The sequence below is a fragment of the Melitaea cinxia genome, chromosome 11 (genome assembly GCF_905220565.1).
Source record: "Melitaea cinxia chromosome 11, ilMelCinx1.1, whole genome shotgun sequence".
Classification (NCBI taxonomy): domain Eukaryota; kingdom Metazoa; phylum Arthropoda; class Insecta; order Lepidoptera; family Nymphalidae; genus Melitaea; species Melitaea cinxia.
Window position 1 is genome coordinate 3,804,932 of NC_059404.1, and position 21,238 is coordinate 3,826,169.

At 33.0% G+C, this 21,238-nt stretch overlaps 1 protein-coding gene and 1 long non-coding RNA gene across 2 annotated transcripts in view; both read right to left on the reverse strand.

The window, feature by feature from the left end:
- LOC123658064 overlaps positions 1–21,238 on the reverse strand; it is a 518,186-nt gene that overhangs the window by 440,379 nt on the left and 56,569 nt on the right. The window lies entirely within an intron of this gene.
- On the reverse strand, positions 15,175–16,590 carry LOC123658071. Its single transcript, XR_006743817.1, has 2 exons — positions 16,555–16,590; positions 15,175–15,261 (listed from the first exon to the last, which is right to left on the reverse strand). It is a non-coding gene; the product is annotated as an uncharacterized LOC123658071 (long non-coding RNA).

Sequence of the window (21,238 nt, forward strand, 5' to 3'; positions counted from 1 at the left end):
CTATTACATTATCGATGGTGATCAAGAACACGCGACAACCCGATGGATTCTTTACGCATTTCCACTTTACTTTTGGCCCTTTATTGGTTATCTTATTGAACCTGTGTGGGCCGAGGATCATAACCAGGTTACCCGTACGAAGCCTCTCAAAACGTGGAATCACTAAAAATATATACAAATAATGTAGTAAGCCAGTCTTGTTGGACCTTTAAAAACAGGCACTTAATAGTATTGAAGTTTGGGAAAGGAGTTTCAACACCTATTAAACGTAAGGGAAAGTTAGTTTTGGAAACTAATAGGCAAAACATTTTACCAAAATTAAAAGAGGTTTAATAATTTTACAAAACATGTGAGTTCCAAACTTATCGGTTGATTTATGGATTTTGCAAAACATTTTTGCAATTTCACAACCAATTTTCGATCTCACAAGCTTGTAAAATTACAATGCCTTCCTTGAATTTTACGAAATATATAATCCCACCAAAAACATTTTCATGTAAAATGTTGCCAAGACGAGATCATATGGCTCGCACTGTCAAAAAGTTATCAGATCTCATGTAGAGCCAAGCTTCTAACTCTACACGCCCTAACTCTACAAGCCCTAACTTCACAAACTCTACACTTTAGTCAAAATATGTGGCTTGGCCGTTTCGTTACTACCGGCTGCCGATGTTGTTGATGACGACTGCTGGTGAGGTGGACTACTGCTGCTGGCTATGCTGCCCCCTGCCTCTTCATTTTGGCCCCGTCGCGGGAATATATATATATATATATATATATATATATATTCTCTTTTTATTTTTATTTGTATTATATATCAATTATTATTCTTCTTTTTATTTTTTCTTTAATAGAACTATTGTACAACAGAAAAGTAATAAACAGTGAATAAATTTTTCACCTCACGTGGCGGTAGCGAAACGGCCAAGCCACATATTTTGACTAAAGTGTAGAGTTTGTGAAGTTAGGGCTTGTAGAGTTAGGGCGTGTAGAGTTAGAAGCTTGGCTCTACATGAGATCTGATAACTTTTTGACAGTGCGAGCCATATGATCTCGTCTTGGCAACATTTTACATGAAAATGTTTTTGGTGGGATTTCACTTCTTTTTGTAAGTTGCTTATGACAATATTTTGGTATTTTGTTCATTTTTTCTTTCTTTGTTTTGGGGTGTATTTCTTGCAAATCAGAGGTGCCTTTTTTCATAGATCACTCTCTATCTTTGCCTTTTTTCTTTGTTGGTTTACTGTTTATAATAAGCGATAGATCAAGGCGATACTTGGCTTTTAGGCGATTATATTCGTCTATAGCTGCCTGTTGTACTTTAATACTACTAAAGTCAATATTTATCTAATAACCGATTTTTATTTTTTATGTATTTTATTATTATTATTTATAACAATGAGCAACAAGGAGTCCCTATATCAATTTTCAGACCTCTAGCATCAAAATTTGCGGAAGTCTCATACAAACTTCCATCCCCTAGTTTAAGGGGTTGGGGGGTAAAAGTTTCAACCACCAAATTTCAGCTTTCTGGGACTTCAGCAAGTACTCTAAGAATTTTGATGATCATCAGTGAGTGACGAAATCGGGGTTTTTTAGATATCAATAAAATCTAAAGTATAAGAGCTATGCAATTGAAACTTTATATAGTTAATAAGTCCACTATCGACATCATATCCCGAGAATTTTGTTTATCTAGTATAATCCGAACCCAAGTTATGAGGGTTCAAAAAAACGACGAAGCGCTTCGAGAAAAGATAGGTAGTGCTTTTCGTTTTTTTTTTTTTTGGCTCGTCTTGGCGGGGGCACTACCGAGCCCCCAGATAAAGAACAGTAATAACACTAAATTGACCGCAAATGACGAATACGGACAATACTCTCAATAAAAGTAATATGTGTATAATAAAACCGAACAAACAAGAAACGTAAGAAAACTGCAAAGTAGACGAAAACTTAATAGTTTATACATATAATTATAGAATAACGTTAAATAACACGAAATCCACAGCAATAAATATATCAGAAAATTACTTTGCTGTCTTGAAAAAAAAACCACTATAAGAGAACTTAATAACTATGTCAAACGAAGAAATACAAATATAGAAAACACCAACTGGTTTATCTCCTTAAATACACTGACTCTATATTATCTTTCATAAATCACCAAATATTCACACCAAAAACTATTGTAATTAAGCTTTCACTCTAAATCAATAAATAAATTTTCACATCATGACCTCATTTTTCTTGCTTACAAAGTACGCCCACCTAGGGTTAGGGGTAAAGTTCTTTTTCAGCGTGACTTTAAGCATATGGACGTAGAACGCTTGAGAGAGGATATAAGAAACACAGACTGGTCAACTGTACTCGCGGCGGACAACATCGATGAAATGGTCGTCTCATTTACTGCTGAAGTGATTAAAATTTATGATACACACGCACCTGTAAAACCTGTGCGAATCAAACACGCTCCCGCTCCCTGGCTAACACCTGTAATCAAAAGAACAATGGCAAAGCGCGACACAGCTAAAACAAAAAACAAACAAAATCCAACCCAAGAAAACTTAAACATATACAAAAAACTACGTAACATCTGCAATAGAATGTGTAGGGACGCTAAGCGCCGTTACATCCACTCGTCAATTCAGGGTCTCTGCCAATCCCAAGTTTGGAGATTCCTTAGGTCGCTAGGGGTGGGCAAATCCACGGTAACCTGTCAAAGTTCCGTGAATCTAAATTCTCTGAACACACATTTTATTACTCCACCTGTAACTGTGGATTCTAATACTAGGGCTGCAACGCTTTCTTTTTTATCCACTTTTGTCTCACCTGACCTACCTAGTTTTTCATTTGAAACAGTCTCGCAGGAGGATATTAGGAAGCATGTACGTTCTATATCAACTAAAGCAATTGGTAACGATAGCCTCAGCCTCGACATGATTCTTCCGGTGTTGGAGGACATTGCACCTGTAATTACTCATATAATAAATTTTTCACTTACATGCAATGTCTTTCCATCGCTATGGAAGAAAGCTCTTGTCATACCCTTACCTAAAACCTCTAATCCTACTATCCCTTCTCAATTTCGACCTATATCCATTCTTCCCATACTCTCCAAAGTCCTAGAATCCGTTGTTCATAATCAAATTTATACTCATCTCTCCTCTTACAATTTTATATCTCCTTATCAATCCGGTTTCCGTCCCTCCCACAGCACTGTTGGAGCACTGCTGAATGTGGCAGAGGATGTGCGGTGTGCAATGGATCAAACCAAGCTCACTGCCATGATCCTGCTAGACTTTAGCAGTGCTTTTAACTCAGTTGATTACGACATTCTTCTTGGTACTCTGCGTGCGGTTAACATTTCACCTGCAGTTATTGACTGGTTTCACTCCTATCTTTCTGGACGCCAGCAGTGCGTTACTTTCAACGGCAATACGTCAGATTGGATGGAACTTACTGCTGGTGTTCCACAAGGTGGCGTCTTATCTCCATTGTTATTTTCTGTGTTCATTAACAATGTTTCTCGTGTTATCACTTCTCCCTTCCATTTGTATGCAGATGACTTACAAATATACAGACACTTTCAGTTGACTGAGTTACATGAGGCTGTTGAAAATTTAAATAGTGATCTTGTCGCAGTTCAGGACTGGGCTAGGTCTTTTGGTCTGGTGGTCAATCCTGCTAAATCACAAGCTATCATTATTGGAAGTAGTCGATTGAGAAGCAGACTTGACTGGGAATTGGTTCCTAAAATCTCGTACTCTGGGGTCCCAATTCCTTACTGTGATAAAGTTAGGAATTTAGGGCTTATTATGGATTGCAATTTGTCATGGTCAGCTCATGTCAGCGAGGTCAGCAGAAGAATACACTACACATTTCACTCTCTCAAGCGTCTCCAATATTTTCTTCCTTTCCAAACCAAAATTATGCTTGCGCAAACCCTTCTACTGCCTATCCTTGATTATGCTGATGTATGCTATCTGGATGTGACTGAGGAGCTACTTACAAAGTTAGAGCGTCTCCAAAATCTTGCCATAAGATTCATTTTTGGCCTGCGAAAATTTGATCGCATCTCTCAATTTCGTGCTCAGTTAAAATGGCTCCCCATTCGTCTTCGGCGTGATATGCACATCCTTTCCACTCTCTTTAATATCCTTCACGATCCAAATGCTCCATCGTATCTTCGATCCCGATTTCACCTACTGCCCTCTCCTACTCGTTCCAGGCGCTCTGGCATTACAGCTAAGCTAGACATACCAAAATGTAATACAAAATTTAAGTTAAATTCTTATTCGGTACGCGCCTCCATACTATGGAACAAACTCCCAAGAGTCATTCAAACTAGTCCTTCCCTTGTTTCCTTTAAATATAAATTAAAGAAACACTTGCTTTCACTAGCTAATGTGTAATCATCTGTATATTATAGAATATGTATGTATTTACTTATATATTATAGTGAGTATGTATATGTATATGTTTATGTATATGTATAAGTATATTTATATTTTGGTATGTATCTTTATATGTATTTGTTGATATGTAGTATGTTACATTTTTGTATATATATATAAATTTTATTCTTTTATTTTATTTATTTTTTCTTTGGTGTTTTTTTTTTTTAATATTTATTATTTATTTTTTATTTTCTTCTGAATGAATACTTCTTGCACTGTTTGCCTCGCTATATGAAACACTTACTCATGACCATGGGTTGACTGGAAGAAATCTCTTTCAGAGATAAGTCCACCTTTGCCATAAACCTTTCTATTATTGTATGTTTTATATCTATTTTTGAGTGCAATAAAGTATATAATATAAATTTTTAAGATGAAATGTCAAAAATATTTGTCGATTTTTATTTTTTATGTATTTTTTATTATTATTATTTATAACAAGAAGTAACAAGGAGTCCCTATATCAATTTTCAGACTTCTACCATCAAAATTTGCGGAAGTCTCATACAAACTTCCATCCCCTATTTTAAGAGGTTAGGGGGTAAAAGTTCCAAGTTTTAGAATTTTTTTGTTGTTTGTGTACTAATACTAGCTTGCATACCAAATTTTAGCTTTCTGGGACTTCAGGAAGTACTCTATGAATTTTGATGATCATCAGTGAGTGACGAAATCGGGGTTTTTTAGATACCAATAAAATCTAAAGTATAAGAGCTATGCAATTGAAACTTTATATGTTTAATAAGTTTACTATTGACATCATATCCCCAGAATTTTGTTTATCTGGTATAATCCAAACCCAAGTTATGAGGGTTCAAAAAAACGACGAAGCACTTCGAGAAAAGATAGGTAGTGCTTTTCGTTTTTTTTTTTTTTTTTTGTTTCGTCTTGGCGGGGGCACTACCGTGCCCCCAGATAAAAGGTGTTTTAATTAAAATCATAATCAAGTATTTTAATTATATAAACGATTATTGATTAGGTTAGTTTGTCAAACTAATATATTTTTATTTGTATATCATTAAATATTTTATTTGATTTATTCTTAGTAATTTTACAATAAAGCTTTGTAAAATTTACAGACAATTATTGATCGGTAAGATTATAAAAGTACGATGATTATATTGAAGTTTATTTAACGTCTTTTGTGTTTTTTTAATGTAATTTCACAATGAACCTTTGTACGTTTACAAAATATTATCAATTACGCAAACTTAGTGAAATTACAACACTTTTTTTTAATTTTATGTCTTTTTTTAAATTTCAGTCTTTCAAAGCTTTTGTGTACATCGGTGTTTTATTTTACAAAAATATTATTCAAATAATTCATACTTTCTTTTCTCTTACTTCTTTCTTTGGTATGTAATCAGTTTTTGGTTTTGTTCTTGTGTGTTTGCCCAGGTCTGGCACCCATAGGTAAGGAATGGTAATAATATGCATGTATTGTATACTTTCCTCTTTATTGCAATATCATATTGATTGCCTTTAAGCACTTCTTTGAGGGACCGAAATCTCTTCCAAGCATTGGCTACCCGTCTTTCAATCTTTGAATACATTTGGTTGTTTAAGGCGATAAGTTGGCCTAAGTAACTGTTTTAAATTGATTGGAAGTGGATACTTTGTAAAATTAATAATAACCAAATAGTAAAACTGTAATTAGAACAAAAGCTTTATTAACAAATAAAGAAATCATTTTCTTGTTATTCTTTATTGTTGGAAATCACCGTTAGATAAAAAAATTAAATAAAAATTCTCCATATTCAAACATGCTTTATTTTTTGAAAATCGGTAGAACAAGAGACATAACTCAAACCTCATTGAAAATTTGTTTATCGAAATTTCATTCACGACATTAAAATTGTCATAATAGTAAAAATCACTATTTATTTTAGAATTAAAAAAAATTATGCAATAATAAACTGCACTCAAGTTCATATGATGTGTCTCCAATTCGAAATCACGTAGAATACTATCACGGCTGACCATGACGATTATCTATACAGATTTTCAAAATGTGTCACTTACTAATATCAAGCTATCATCTTTTACTTTTGTACTGTGTGGCTACGGTACTAAAGAATGTAGCCCCCCTTTCTTCCCGTGGGTGTCGTAAGAGGCGACTAAGGGATAACACAGTTCCACTACTACCTTGGAACTTATAAAGCCGACCGATGGCGGGATAACCATCCAACTGCTGGCTTTGAAATACACAGGCCAAAGACGGGCAGCAGCGTCTTCGGTGCGACAAAGCCAGCCCTGCGGTCGCCAACCCGCCTGCCCAGCGAGGTGACTATGGGCAAAACACATGAGTTCACGTTATTTTTGGCGTAAACTTGTGGAGGCCTATGTCCAGCAGTGGACTGTGTAGGCTGTAATGATGATCATCTTTTAGCAGCGGCAATGACTACTTCACCGACACGTCAACAATTTCACGATTTGATTGGGTTTAACTTGATTCGTGATTATGGTCTAAATAGGCTTTCACAATTTCGGTGCCAATAGTCCTGACGAACGCTTTACACTTTGTCCGCCTCTTGATAGAACAGTGCCATCGTATTTTCTTGCCGTACTCTTCGTGCTTAAAAAACCGATGGCCACCCACTACTAGCATCTGCGTCCCTCGATCGGTTAACATAATACGAACTGCAATAAATGCATCACGTTATTTATACAACATTCATAATGACAAATATATAAAATAAAATATTCTCATCGATATACCAACAAATTGAAAAACAAATAATATATATATTATATATACTTGTTCAAATTTTAAATAAGACAATTCAATATAAATATCATTGTTAGAATAGCACTTAAAATAAAAGACTCACTTATCACTTTCGTTTATTAGCGAACTTAAATGGTTCTGATTCGCAAATAACATACAATAATAAAATATCACTTCGGGACACTGTTGCTCAAATCGTTGCCGGTAACGTTCTGATTGACATTTGACATTTCACCCTTTTATATCATTTTCAAAAATCAAAAATGTCAACTTGTTGTGTTCCTATTAATCAAATTAATAAATAATTATTCCTAAACAAATTATTATTGCCCGATTAACTCATTTTACGTTAAAAATTGATATTTAAATTTAAAAAAGTCTACAAATTATGATGCTAACATCCTTAGAAAAGAAAATAAAAATATAATTAAAAAATTTCTTAAACATAAATTATAAATAAAAAGTAAGTTACAAAAATAAATTGTAATTACAGTTCTGAAATAACTTTCTAATAAAATGTGTTTGTAACAGACCAACTAAGAGATCTTTTTCACTAGATGTTGACCCGTAAACAAACAGAGAATGTTTTTGATTGATTGATTGACTGGTACAGCCTGTAACATTCCACTGCTGAGCATAGACCTCGGTCTCCGTGTAGGACAAGAGTCGGAGCTTAAACCATAACGTCTATCACATATATTCAATGTGTGTGAATTAAACACGATGACATAATTAATCCTTCGATAGTTTTGACGAAGGCTTTGCATTTCATCTTAGATTTCATATAACAGTGCCACCGTATCTTCACTCCCCTTTCCTTCTCTTTGTAAAACCGATGTCCTCCAACTAAAAGCATCATTGAACCTCGATTCGTTCTTAATAAAGTGACTGCAAAAAAACATAGTTGTTGCCATGACCAAAACTAAATATTTTTTGTTTCTTTTCATTATGAAAGCAAGTCAATTAAAAATATAATTTTAATAAGTATCTTGTATCTTTTAGTTTTATACACGTTCTCCAATGCGTGTTTTAAAAAAATTACCAGTTAAAAAATCTATACTTTATTGTCATAGAAAATCAATTTTAAAGCAAACATCAATATCAATCATCAATATTTACACAAAGATGGATTGTTCAAATAAAACAACCGTTTAAAAATCAATAATACACGTATATATGTTCTATGTAGGCAAAATATTAAAGATAAACATTACTCATGATTAAATATGAATAAAAGCGTTTAACTATTTATCCACCACCAAAACCTTAAGTAATATTTAATTTAGTAACTCTGTGCAAAGATATCTGATGATGAAGTTTATTTTGAACTACAATCTTTATAACTTTATGTTAACGCTTACGACTACCCACCATTTCCTTCATATAAACAAATGTAAAACTACCCTATTATTTGATTTCATTAAATCTACTTCACAATTTATAATAATTATTATTGTTTACAATTTAACGCTCTCGAGCCTCGTATGTTTGTAACATTTTAATAAGAGCGTAGCTATAGGAAAAGCACCGTTTCAACTGAAGTAAATGTTTGCAAAATAGTTTTTACATAAAGAGTTCTAATAAATACTTCCTGCTCGGAGGCAAACATCCCGTTTGAACCATATAAGTATGTTACTTCATTAGTTAATGTCAGTGGTGTTTTCTTTAGAGAAGAAGAGAGCATTAAAAATTGACATACGTGTCGAACTGCTTCAGAGTTTAGGAACGAAACTACAATGATTTTTTATCAGAATTTCGTCGACGACCTGTCTAACTTTATCTGTACACAAAACAGTTGAATTTAATTTTTCTCTCATTAACAGAATCTAAATTCAATGGTGTTAAAATCTATTAGCGCTAGTGTGAGCTAGGGGATCGTGGAAGCCCCAGACTCTAACGATTGCGTTGTCCATAGTGTGCAGTGAAGCTCTGCAGCCAGCCTTTGCTTTGACACAGACCCATCTAGTCCTACTTCCGTACTTGTTTACTCTATTAAAGCGGTACTGTCCGATCATTATTACTGGATTTCCGCGTTGAGACTGTGCAAATACTGGATTCAAGTCTGAAAAGAAATCAAATCGTTAATACCGTAATAAAAAATTAAGGACGCTACTGAATTCTGGCTATACTGAATGATATATAAGAATGAGACTTAGGTGCTGTCTAACAATAACACCAGATGACATCCATCGATTATAATTGAGTATCATTCAACAATTACAACAAGATAAACATTTATGTATGAATCAAAAAATGCTTCAACACATACTCAATTAATATAATTAAATTTCTCCTAAAAATAAAAGATATATAAGATAAAAGCTTCATTTATTAATTATTAGAACATTACATCTGGTGCATATACTTCTATAACTACTCTCAACGTGTACAATGATTTTAAATCTAATATCTACTACCTACTAAAAACATTATAAAATCGCGGAAAAAAAGTTATAAAGAGTTTTTCAAATGTGACGCTTGACTTGTCAAATGCAACAGTCAGCCGTAGCGTCTATATTAAAACATGATAATAAAAAAAATCTTACTCTATTAAAAAGCATTTTACATTGACATAAGTGTAGACAACTAGACGCATAAGCACTTAGATCTAAAACGAGGTACCATTTATTAAAATCTCTTGAATTTTTTTCTCTACGAAGTACCTATCATATAGTAATGCTGAATAAAATAGTAACTTTTGCATTTAACATTTCATTCACCCTCATGAATCCTTAAAACGAAGGATAATAACAAAATTATTATATTAAAACACGCGAAAATGTCTTAACTACGTCTAACATGCAAAATATTTTTAGAAGTTGTGACCATGTTTTTTTTATATCAGATATTAAACTTGTTTCCTCTTAAGACGTAAATAAAAAAAAAATATTTCTAAGCCTAACTAAAGGGTAATTTAATTAAGTATAAACGGTATTCCTTTAGATTAACAGCTTATTTAGGATTGTCCGTGTAAAGAAGTAGTAAGTAGGCCTGCTTAATCCAAGCCATGATTCGTTATAGATAATTGGAATTGCTTCCTTGCTTGTACCTTCTCTATTGCAATTGTTGTGCTTATACTAATAAAGTGGCAAACGGGCATATGGTCTACCTGATGGTAAACGGTTAGTGTAGCCTAGAACCGTCTGCAAAACCAAGAGCAGCATAAACGCGTTGTCGGTGCTAGACAGTGAAACCTAGGAGCGCTTTCTTACTCAGCGCAAGAACACAAGACAAGTTGGAAGCAGTGTTTTTTAGCTGTGACTTGTTGTAGCATTGAAGAACTTTTACATGATAGCGTAATATCTGTTGTTGTTCCCTATTTCAAGTGAACATATTCACGTTAAAAGGGAATACTTATGTCCAATTGATAACATTCACAATATTATATAGAGTACATTAAAATGCGTGAATTAAAGTATATTTTTTTTTTCTTATTTCGCTAAAAACATCCATTTTAGAAGAAAAAAAAAACATATTTGTGGATAAAAGTGAACTTATTTTCAACATTACTTTTCAATTTATCTTACCTAAGATTAAATTTGGTTATTATGTAAATTGAAATATTAATTAATGATCCTAATGGTTATGAGATCCTAGTATCTTAACAATGACGTTGTCAATGGTCGTAATGGCCGCAGTGCATCCTGATTTCTTTTTGATGCAGGTCCAGCGCACTTTCGAACCCCAACACGCGTGCTTGTTGAATCTCCATTCACCAATTTGGACGACTAGGTTACCTCTCTGCGACAACTCAAACTTGGGCTCTGGAAAGAAATAACCTATTATTTTACCCGCTCTGTATCTGTAGAATACTTCAGACTAATTTGATTAAATATTTGTTAAAATTATTTCTTTAACTATAATATTAATTATAATGTTGGTACAGCATATGTAAGTTAATCAAATCTTTGACTATATGAGATCAAACATACTAAGCCACCGCTAGCCGTCAGAAACCGCTAGTCTTAAAAAATCAAACTACCCGACGGATTGTGTCTACAATAAGTTTATGTAACAATGTGCTATAATCGCTTAAAGAGGACAGAGTTACAAATAAAGTTATTTTTGATCTAATTCGATTTGGTCCTGTAAAATTCCTAAACACGTATGAAAAATCAAAAACGAATATAAAAATCTGAAAATTTGAACATTACTAATTATATCAACTACATTTTTGTTTCTTTAAAAACACGACACACTAAAACAAGTGTTTTATGTAAAGGTTGTTGTTTTTTGTCAAAGTTGAAACAAGATAAAGTTGTCAAAATAAAACAAAAATTACGAATAACTAACTTTATTGTAAATTATTTTAGATACAGAGTGCATTATAAACTGTCAAATTTGAGATAAAATAACAAATGTTGTTAAAAAATAATTCCATGTATTTATTAACACTGTAAAAACATTTTTGAACCACTAATCTATATTTTTAAATTCTACTACAAACATTTTAATAGCTACTAAAATTTCACTACACTACAAATATTAACTAGCTTTATATGTCGACAGAATATGTTTTACAACTAATTTATAATAGTTGATGAAAAATGAATAACCTTAATTTTTATATGGATTTTTAAATTGTAATATTTTTGTAAAAATATAAAAAGAATATTTTGTAAATTCGTCGCCAATTTTTGTATTATTTATTACATGTCATTTAAATTTCAGTTTTTTGCTAGAGAAATCCATGTGTTCGGTCAATAAATGTCATAAGAATGAATGAATGAATGTATGATCCATCAAACCTTAAACTATTCAAACTATAATACTAATTACTAGTGCTTAATACTAACTCCGATGATAAACGTATAATTACGTTACGTACTAATTTAAAAAGAAACTCTTACAATTCCTATATGAAAGCACGCCTACTTTTCGATCTAACTAGGTTTTTTTTTAATGTTTAATAGGCAGGCCTTTGACCACAATCTCACCTGATGTTAAGTGACGATGCGGTCGAAGGTGGAGCATGCCTGCCTAATAACAGCCTATTCACTCTGGCCTTGAAGGCACCCAGATTGTATCGTTCGGGAAACACAGACGCGGGCAACGAGTTCCATTCCTTAGCCGTGCGCATCAGGAAAGTAGTGCCAAAATCTTGACAAAATTTAATACTGTGTCAGTTACTCGATTATACACAAAATTCTATCGCGATTCTTATGTAGAGACATAAGAAAGATTTTACACGGTCTTCCTCCAAGGCTCCAGGGGAGGACTGGTATGCAATGCTTATGCAAAAAAATCTAATAACGAGGGCTTCTATTACCTCAAACTTTATTGACGATTAAACTTAAAAGAGAAAAAAAATTAAGAAATGAATTGTCAAGAGCGTCGTTTTCATCTTTCATGACACGACTCTGCAAACCTCAACTGGAAAGAATTCTTATACGACGAAATTCTATTTTTTTTTTTTCCTTTTTGTAATTAATTTTTATCAGCTAATTTCCTAGATATGATCTAAATCTTCTAAAGGTCTAAAGTTACATGTCAATGAGAAATCAACCAAAAAAAAACACAATCCAAAAATTTCTTTAGGATTTTAAAATATTTTTCTCTCACAAAATTATTCAATTATACAAAACTTACATATTTTCTTCACTTCGACCTATGTTCTACATCTCTACAATAATACTAGAAACTTATTTGTAAAAGATCTGACCTTATGTCTATGGACTATAAATTACGCCCGAAAATGTATTTAATATTCAAAAGACACACACATACATATTATGTACATGTATGTACATAAATGTACCTATTATGTCAGCCAATTTTAAATATTTTTAAACATATTCTTGCTCTTAAATACAGTGGTTCATTTTAACTGAAGATATTCATCAAATATTTCTCTAAAGATATTTCTGAAAACTTGCACTGTTGAATGTTATAGGAGATAATAACAATCGTTACACACCTTATACTTAAGTTGAGGTCTAAAACATCACCATGCTGCAGAGCTAAATAGTGATGTGTATGATTAAAACTTTTATTTCTAAACTGTATAGTTTAGTTTCGAAATAAAAGAACTAAAGACATAACAACAACTGTCAACCTCAGCAAAACTGGGCGATCAAGAGATGGCGAAAATAATATGAGGGTAGAGAAAGTGCTATCTTTTTACTTTTAATCTATACACCTTGTACAGAATAGAAGTAAGAAAATAGTGACTATAAGCATACGAAGTTGGAAGTATCCAATCTTCCAGTTGCTACGCTAAAACGCTGCAAGATGGTGATGTGACCAAGCTATAGAGCTACTTCGGTCCAAATTTACTTAATGATTATGCCAACCATTAAGTTTAATGAGGCGATTGTCAACGGTAACAGCGACGCAACGGCATCCTGAACTCTTTCTCGCTGTGCATTCCCACCATGTCTTCAGTCGTCTGGTTAGCTTCTTTATAAATCTGTAATTGCCCCATGCTATGGTGGGATTACCAAACTTCGTCATCTCAAACTTGATAGCTCCAGGCTGCTCTACTGCTGCAATAGAAAAATGCATTACAACCCGGTTCCAGTCTATTTAAAATATCACTAAAATAATAATCTAATTAATATGAACCCTTAAACGAAAACTTAAATATGTCTAAAATAAAATACGGCTGACAGAAACAAAAATTATTGTGTTGGTAATAAAACGCAATAATAGAAAAATAACATATACTGTATTTGTGTAGCATATTAACAATTTCAAAATACAAAATAAATAAGAAAAGCTTTTAAAAGACACCTAATACGCCTTTATATTGTTTTATTAATTCATTTACAAGATAAATTATACTCCTGATCGCCAAATGGACTAACAACAATTTAACTAGTAAGTCTGCATGTGCATTTTCTTAATGATTGTGGTTGTTGTAAACATGCACAATGTCATTATCGATGGTAGTGACTTTGGCTCGACAACCCCTCCCTTGGTTGACACAACGCCAATTCCTTTTCAAACCTGTCATTGTGTGATGACAGAACTTGTATGAACCGATCCGTATTTGAGGCCTACCGAGTCTCGACAAACCAAACACCGCATAGCCGTAATCTAAAACCATTATATTAAATATTAATACGTGAAGCAAAAACTTTGTACCCCTTTTTACGAAAATTACGTGGACGGAGGTGTATGAAATTTCGCACACTTATACATATATATATATAGAGAAGGAGAGACGAACGCACACACGCACGCACGTGAGCAGTCCACCGCTGGACATAGGGCCTCCGCAAGTTCGCACCAAAAAGGCGTGAACTCGTGTGTTTTTCCCATAGTCACCTCGCTGGGCAGGCGGGTTGGTGACCGCAAGGCTGGCTTTTTACGCACCGAAAACGCTGCTGCCCGTCTTTGGTCTGTATATTTCAAAGCCAGCAGTTGGATAGTTATTCCGCCATCGGTCGGCTTCCTTCCTATAGGCACCCCTTCTCATCCCTTAGTCGCCTTTGACACCCACGGGAAGAGAAGGGGTGGCTATATTTTTTACTGCCGTAACCAGAGCCTAAAAAATACAACAAATCAATTTAAAAAAAAACATGATACACACTACCTCGTATCTGACACACACAAGCATATTATACTCTTTTTGTTGATTGTCAGTCTGTAGTCAAATTGAATTTTTTTTAAAGTTCTTTATTTTCATTATTTTAAATTTTTAATTATTAAAAACTAATATTAATAGTAATGACAAGCTTATTAAAGATTTAGTACTAAAGGATACTATTACAGATATTGTTTTAATTTTTACCTACATATTACAATAGAACCCTTAATCGAAAATTCGCGAATTTATACGTCACACGCCAGCAGACAGTTCAGTATTTATTGGGAAGATTATACATATGTATATAGCGGTAACGACATTATATGTAAAATCTGCCGCCTTAGCAGAAATTTCGAGCCATAATTTTGTTAAGATATTCTCAAAATACTGTCTAGAATATGTATCTTATATTTGAAATGATCAACATTTTTAATTAAATGTAAAGAACAAAAACCAAAACCTCGTTTACATCAAAATTATTATATTTCCGATTTCAACGCCAGTTTACAAATACCTAATAATTTACAGATAAAGTAATAAATATACCACTGTTGGGCATAGGCCTCTTTCCCCATGTAGGAGAAGGATCAGAACTTAATCCACCACGCTGCTCCAATGCAGGTCGGCAGATATATTCCCTACAGATCACTATCAGGTGTACACGATAACAACCGGGACCGACAGCTTAACGTGCTCTCCGAGGCACGGTGGGAAGGCCCACAAGGACTGCACAAGTATCCAAACCACGACAAACATCTGTTTGGCCAATACAAATGTTTGTCATGTGCGGGGATCGAACTCGCAACCGCTAGCGTAACAGCCACAAACCAGTGCTGTGACCGTTGAGCCGACACGTCGTAAATAAATACACGCATTAAAGAGAGTTACAATTTCAAAACCACAAAATCCTTTTTTGATACAATTGAATAAAATACTTTATTTTTTTCGTAAAGTATAAAAACTAGTGACAACACTCGAGAGGAGCGATTAATGATTTTTTTGTGTTATATTTATACCATTCTAAAAAACTATATACTTTTTATACAGCATAAATTCACGATTTTCTAATAAATCTTAAGCAACTACATAAATACAAAGAAAATGAATTATTATAAACAATATTTGGGTGTAGCACACACTTAATCTATTAGGTTTATGGCTTTGGCATTAGATATACAAAATAGATGCTTCAGTTACATGGCAACGTATAGCAATCATCATGAATTCAGGAGATTTAATCATTGTGAAAAACGCGTTAAACAATTGTATATTTTTAGTAATACTTTAATTCCTCTATTCCTCCGTAGCATGGAATGACGTTATCACTTTCGTGAACACATCGGAATCTATTTAGGGCATTAATCTTTCAATAGTACTTAAAATTCAACTAATAATAACTGTCTGTTTTGTAACATTAAAAATGTAGCATCATATTTTTTTTTTATTTAAAACGTTTGTACACAAATTTCAATAACATGTTGCTCAAAAGGCGGATTTAAGGCCGTATCTACCAATCAACCTTAAGACGTAAATCTACTAATAAAATCTCTTCATTATGACGTCACTAGCATCTTGTTCAGACTTGTATAACAGAGCATCAGGATCATTAAATATCATGATTATGATTATGTCCGTTCTTCCAACCGACGATATGACCATTAATCGTGTTCACCCGAGCGAGGCATCCAGCTTTGTTACACCTCCAGGAGATCCTGTCGCCGTTCTGATAGTTTTTAGAGAAGTTGATTCCATCGTACAATAATCGTAAGGTACCCTTTGTTGAGACGTAGACTGTTGGTAAAATATGCATATTAATATTTTAACATATTACATCACTTCACTTCAGCCTATCGCAGTCCACTGCTGGACATAGGCCTCGCCAAGTTCGCGCCAAAAGTGATGTGAACTCATGTGTTTTGCCCATAGTCACTACACTGGGCAGGCGGGTTGGTGACCGCAGGGATGGCTTTGTCGCACCGAAGACGCTGCTGCCTGTCTTCGGCCTGTGTATTTGAAAGCCAACAGTTGGATGGTTATCCCGCCATCGGTCGGCCTTATAAGTTTTAAGGTGACAGTGGAACTATATTATCCCTTAGTCGCCTCTAACGACACCCACGTGAAGAGAGTGGGCTATATTCTTTACTGCCATAACCACACAGCTGACATAAAAGATGAAACACAATAAATACCGTTTTTATTTTTGTCAATAAAGAAGATTCATCCCATCGTGTTAATTATTAGATACAATGGAAAACTTTACATTTTAATAAAAGTAGCTCCATGTAAGGTTGTTAATAAAATCAAGTCAAACATTCTATATATATCTTATTATATATATTTTATTACGTTTCAAACTTAATAATAATCATTGATGGATATGTTCATTTCTGGTTTGTATAATTTCATTAGCCAGAGTGACCACCGTGGAGGGACATCCTTTCTTGCAACAGCGCCACGTTGCTCTGTAACCTGAGTTATATTCCCGTCTAAACTTATGAAGGCCTACCGTCAATACCGGGTTCCCTCGCCGATTATAACCAAATATGACATCTACAACAAAAAAAAAACCATCACATAACAAACTAATTTTTATATACAAATAAGTTTCTAATTCTTAAATTCTTAAACGCAACTTAATTTTAAGCAGCTATTTAATTTCATACTATATTCCTGACTTCTGTTTTACATTTGAACAAGCGTATAAGATTTTAACCAGTGTCAAATGTGAGAGTGATAAAAACGATAATAGGTGTAACGTGAATTAAAATATAATAATGTGGTAATACGACATACGTTTGCGACAACTGACTATGATCGCGACAAGTGCACAGTGACCACTTGCAAAGAATATAGCGTCACTCGTCTTGTATCGTCGTATCGCATTTGCCACTCACACCTAGTGCAACTAGCATTAAAAGAAAAATGTATCATAAAAACACACAAGTAAGTTGTCACGTGTGTCGACGCTAATCTTTGGAATTACCGATACAGATTTCGATAATTCTTTTTCCATTAGTAAGCTACATTATCCCTGAGTTATATTTTATTACTGTAATAATAAGTCGGAAGAAAAAATACTACGAGTACCTACAGCGTCGCTTTAACATAATGATACAGAGACATTGAATGTGTTTTTCATATACAAAAACATTTTACGTTAAGCAAAATTTATTTAATAGCTGTCTATGATTAAACAATAAAATTATACAAACGATAGACAAAAATAAAATTTGTAAAGTAGAAGACCATTCTAATGAATGTAATATAATATATAATAATAATAAGGCTCATAATTTACATACTAAAATATCACCGAATTACGTATCGTTTTGAGATATCGTCGAAAGCTTAGCTAATTAGTCTAAAGAGCACAGCTTTCCGAATTATATACAAAATATTTTAGAGATCATTAAATAAGTTAACATTCGTCGTTTAATGTACCGACAATTAACAATCTTGTCATTTAACATTTCACAACTAGGACGTCAACGATATTTGCACCCAAGATTTAAGGAACCTATTTCCGACAGCTGAAAATATGCACTCGTATTATATACTATGTTGAAATAATTTCGTTCAAGCCATCCATGTTCCCATAATACTAGTTATCCTTCTTCTCTTCTGAGGGTTGCCGTGGAAACAGGTCGGTTTTAGGCAAGATTCTTGGAAAATTCAGAGCGTGGAGAGCCAACGACGCGGCTCGAGGTGATGTTAAGGGGGAAGGCAGGATTGCGGACGTAACAGGAGGAAGGGGAGATGTGGCTTCAGATCTAGGCCGTAGTTTCACGAAGGCGCCGTTTCCATACCGAGCATGCGACGGCGGCGCGTGGTTGTGTGCGTCTCCTGAAACTATTAGTTTGCCCGCCAGAAGACGAACCCTCGCTCTACATCCCATGTGTTTGGAGGAACAATAGAAGAATCTTCCACCCACTTGGGAATACGTATATCCTTTTAGCACCAAAATGTATTTTCCTTTCTCCGTTGGTATGAACTGCACGTCTGAAATACCAATTTATTTTAGTACCATGAGGAATGAGGATTCAATAATTATTTACCATACTTTAATATATTGGTTTCTACCTACATTAAATAAATTTAATGTTATTGTTATAATATTAATAACTAATGTTGTATTGAATAAATTTTGTAACGTATTATTATTGACTTTTTTAAACAACTAATTTGACGAAATTGATTTATTTAAGAAATAGATTAGGAATGTCTAAAACTTCTGATATAATGTTGATAGCATTTTATTATTATAGATAAAAAGCATACGTTTAATACTATAATACTTGTTTTTAAACTAAATAAAGTAACTAACTTAACACACACATACACACAAGCTACTTATAATTTAAAATAAACACCGTCCTTTATTAAGTATCGAGGTGGTAAATGGCTGTGTTCTGTATTGACTTTGACAACTTCGCCGTTGGGGACGTAGCGTAACCTGGCCGTGCATCCCTGAGCCTTGGAGGAGCAGAACCAGTGAGCGCTGTAATTGATCTGCGAGTAGGTGTACCCATTGAGCATGAGGAGATGCTTCTTACCACTTCTGGTTGGTATTAAAATGGCTTCGTTATCTAGAATAAGGAATTTGTGATGTCGACGTTAGTAAAACGTTCTAAATATGAATGCACTACTCATATCTTCTGCAAAACTTTTTCAAGAAGTCATTAAGCTACCTATTTAGTTCCTGCTATCTTGAATTTATTCTTACTGTATCTACAGCACGGTGAGAATAAAATCATTCTTCCGACTTAAAACTGGATTTATTTATTTTTTTAAATTATATGAGATTATTTTGATATGAAAAGTCCAACAATTAGTGAAATAACTAATCACGTATATGGATACCGTAAAATACATCTCCTTTATAAGGTTGAAAATGAAAAATAAAAAAGACAATTAGAAATCGTATTAAAAAGAAACGAAAGTAATATTAGCAATATATTTATTTAAATAAGCAAAAATTATAAAATTGTAGGTACAAAACTGTATGTGTGTATTATATACACATAGACATTACTTGCAATACTCGTATTTGGTCACTTAGGAACATATTTATAGCCACTTGGCGACTAGAATTGTTTGAACTTTGCTCAAAGTAATTACAATGGAAGCACTTTTAAGATGCAAGTGAAAAACCTTATATGACCTACTTATTATTTTTAACGTTTTAATGTTAGACTTAAAATTAATTACATTAAATACGTAAAACTCTTAGGCGTGTGTGCTATTAGGAGTAATATAACTTGTAACATAATAAACTGCTAAGTGTTAAAAAAAAACAATACTATATAAGGTTCCTTAAATACATAGATAAAAATTAATCAATGAAATGTATGTTGCACATACTTCCGAACGACTGCACCACATTGGATAATTCTTCTTTGTTTTTTTTTTTTTTTTTTTTTTGATTCGCCGTTGTCGGCATACATTTGGTATAAAACAAATTTGATAAAAATTGACCTTTTTAAAAAAACAAAAAAGTAAGAAATTTGAATGATTTTGCTTAATTTATTTATTATTCTTTAATTCGTATATAAAATGGAACATTTGCCATTTTTTCAATCAACCTCGAAAAAGGTGGTTAGCAATTTGAGTGTTTTTTTTAAGTATATTAACCTCATTTGTTGGTAATTTTCAGTTCCCGCCATTCTAACACAATTGCAAGCGCCCGGATTACGAGTATGATCTCAATCATGGTTTTACATTATTGTATTTACGCGTACATCGATAGGCACAAAATATATATATATATATATATATAAATGCTCTAGGTTGTAAATAAGTTACAGTCTAAGACACGATAGCTATTAAATAAATTAGCTATATAAAAAATAGCAAAAATAAATTATATTTATTTTATGCGGATGAATATTCTTCAAATAGAGTATAATCTCAAGAACTTAAAGCTTCAACTAAAACGTTTTATAGAACTTTTTGTCGTCTTGCTAAAGACATTATTTTAAATCGTAAACATATTTTAAAAAAATTATAGTTTTCTCTTACCTATCAAGTTATTTTATGGTCTAAAATTATGGCATATATGAATGGCAAACACTAGTGTAAAATTAATGTAATATTTGTAAAAACTGTCACTTGTTAGCTATTATATAAAACGATAAATGCCTTTCTACATACTTTTATTTCATTGTATTAGTTTTAAAATAAATCTATAAAGCATCATAAATTAACTAATTAATATTTTTTGATCTATAAAGAAAACAATATTTAAATAATTTCATTAAAAATTCATTCAAATTTCTCTATTATTATTTTACTAAGACATAAAAAAAGACAGAAAAACCATGTTTTTGATGATAGTAATAGCTTAAAAAACCTTACCTAAACTGCATAAAATATTTAATATTATTTATATTCTTACCTAATGAACACAGCCATTTTAGGAAAATTACTCATCTACATATATTTAAATAAAAATTAAATACAATTACGTTGTGAGCGCGTCATTTGAAAACGGCTAAATCAACTAGGCTAATGCATATAAAATTTTAT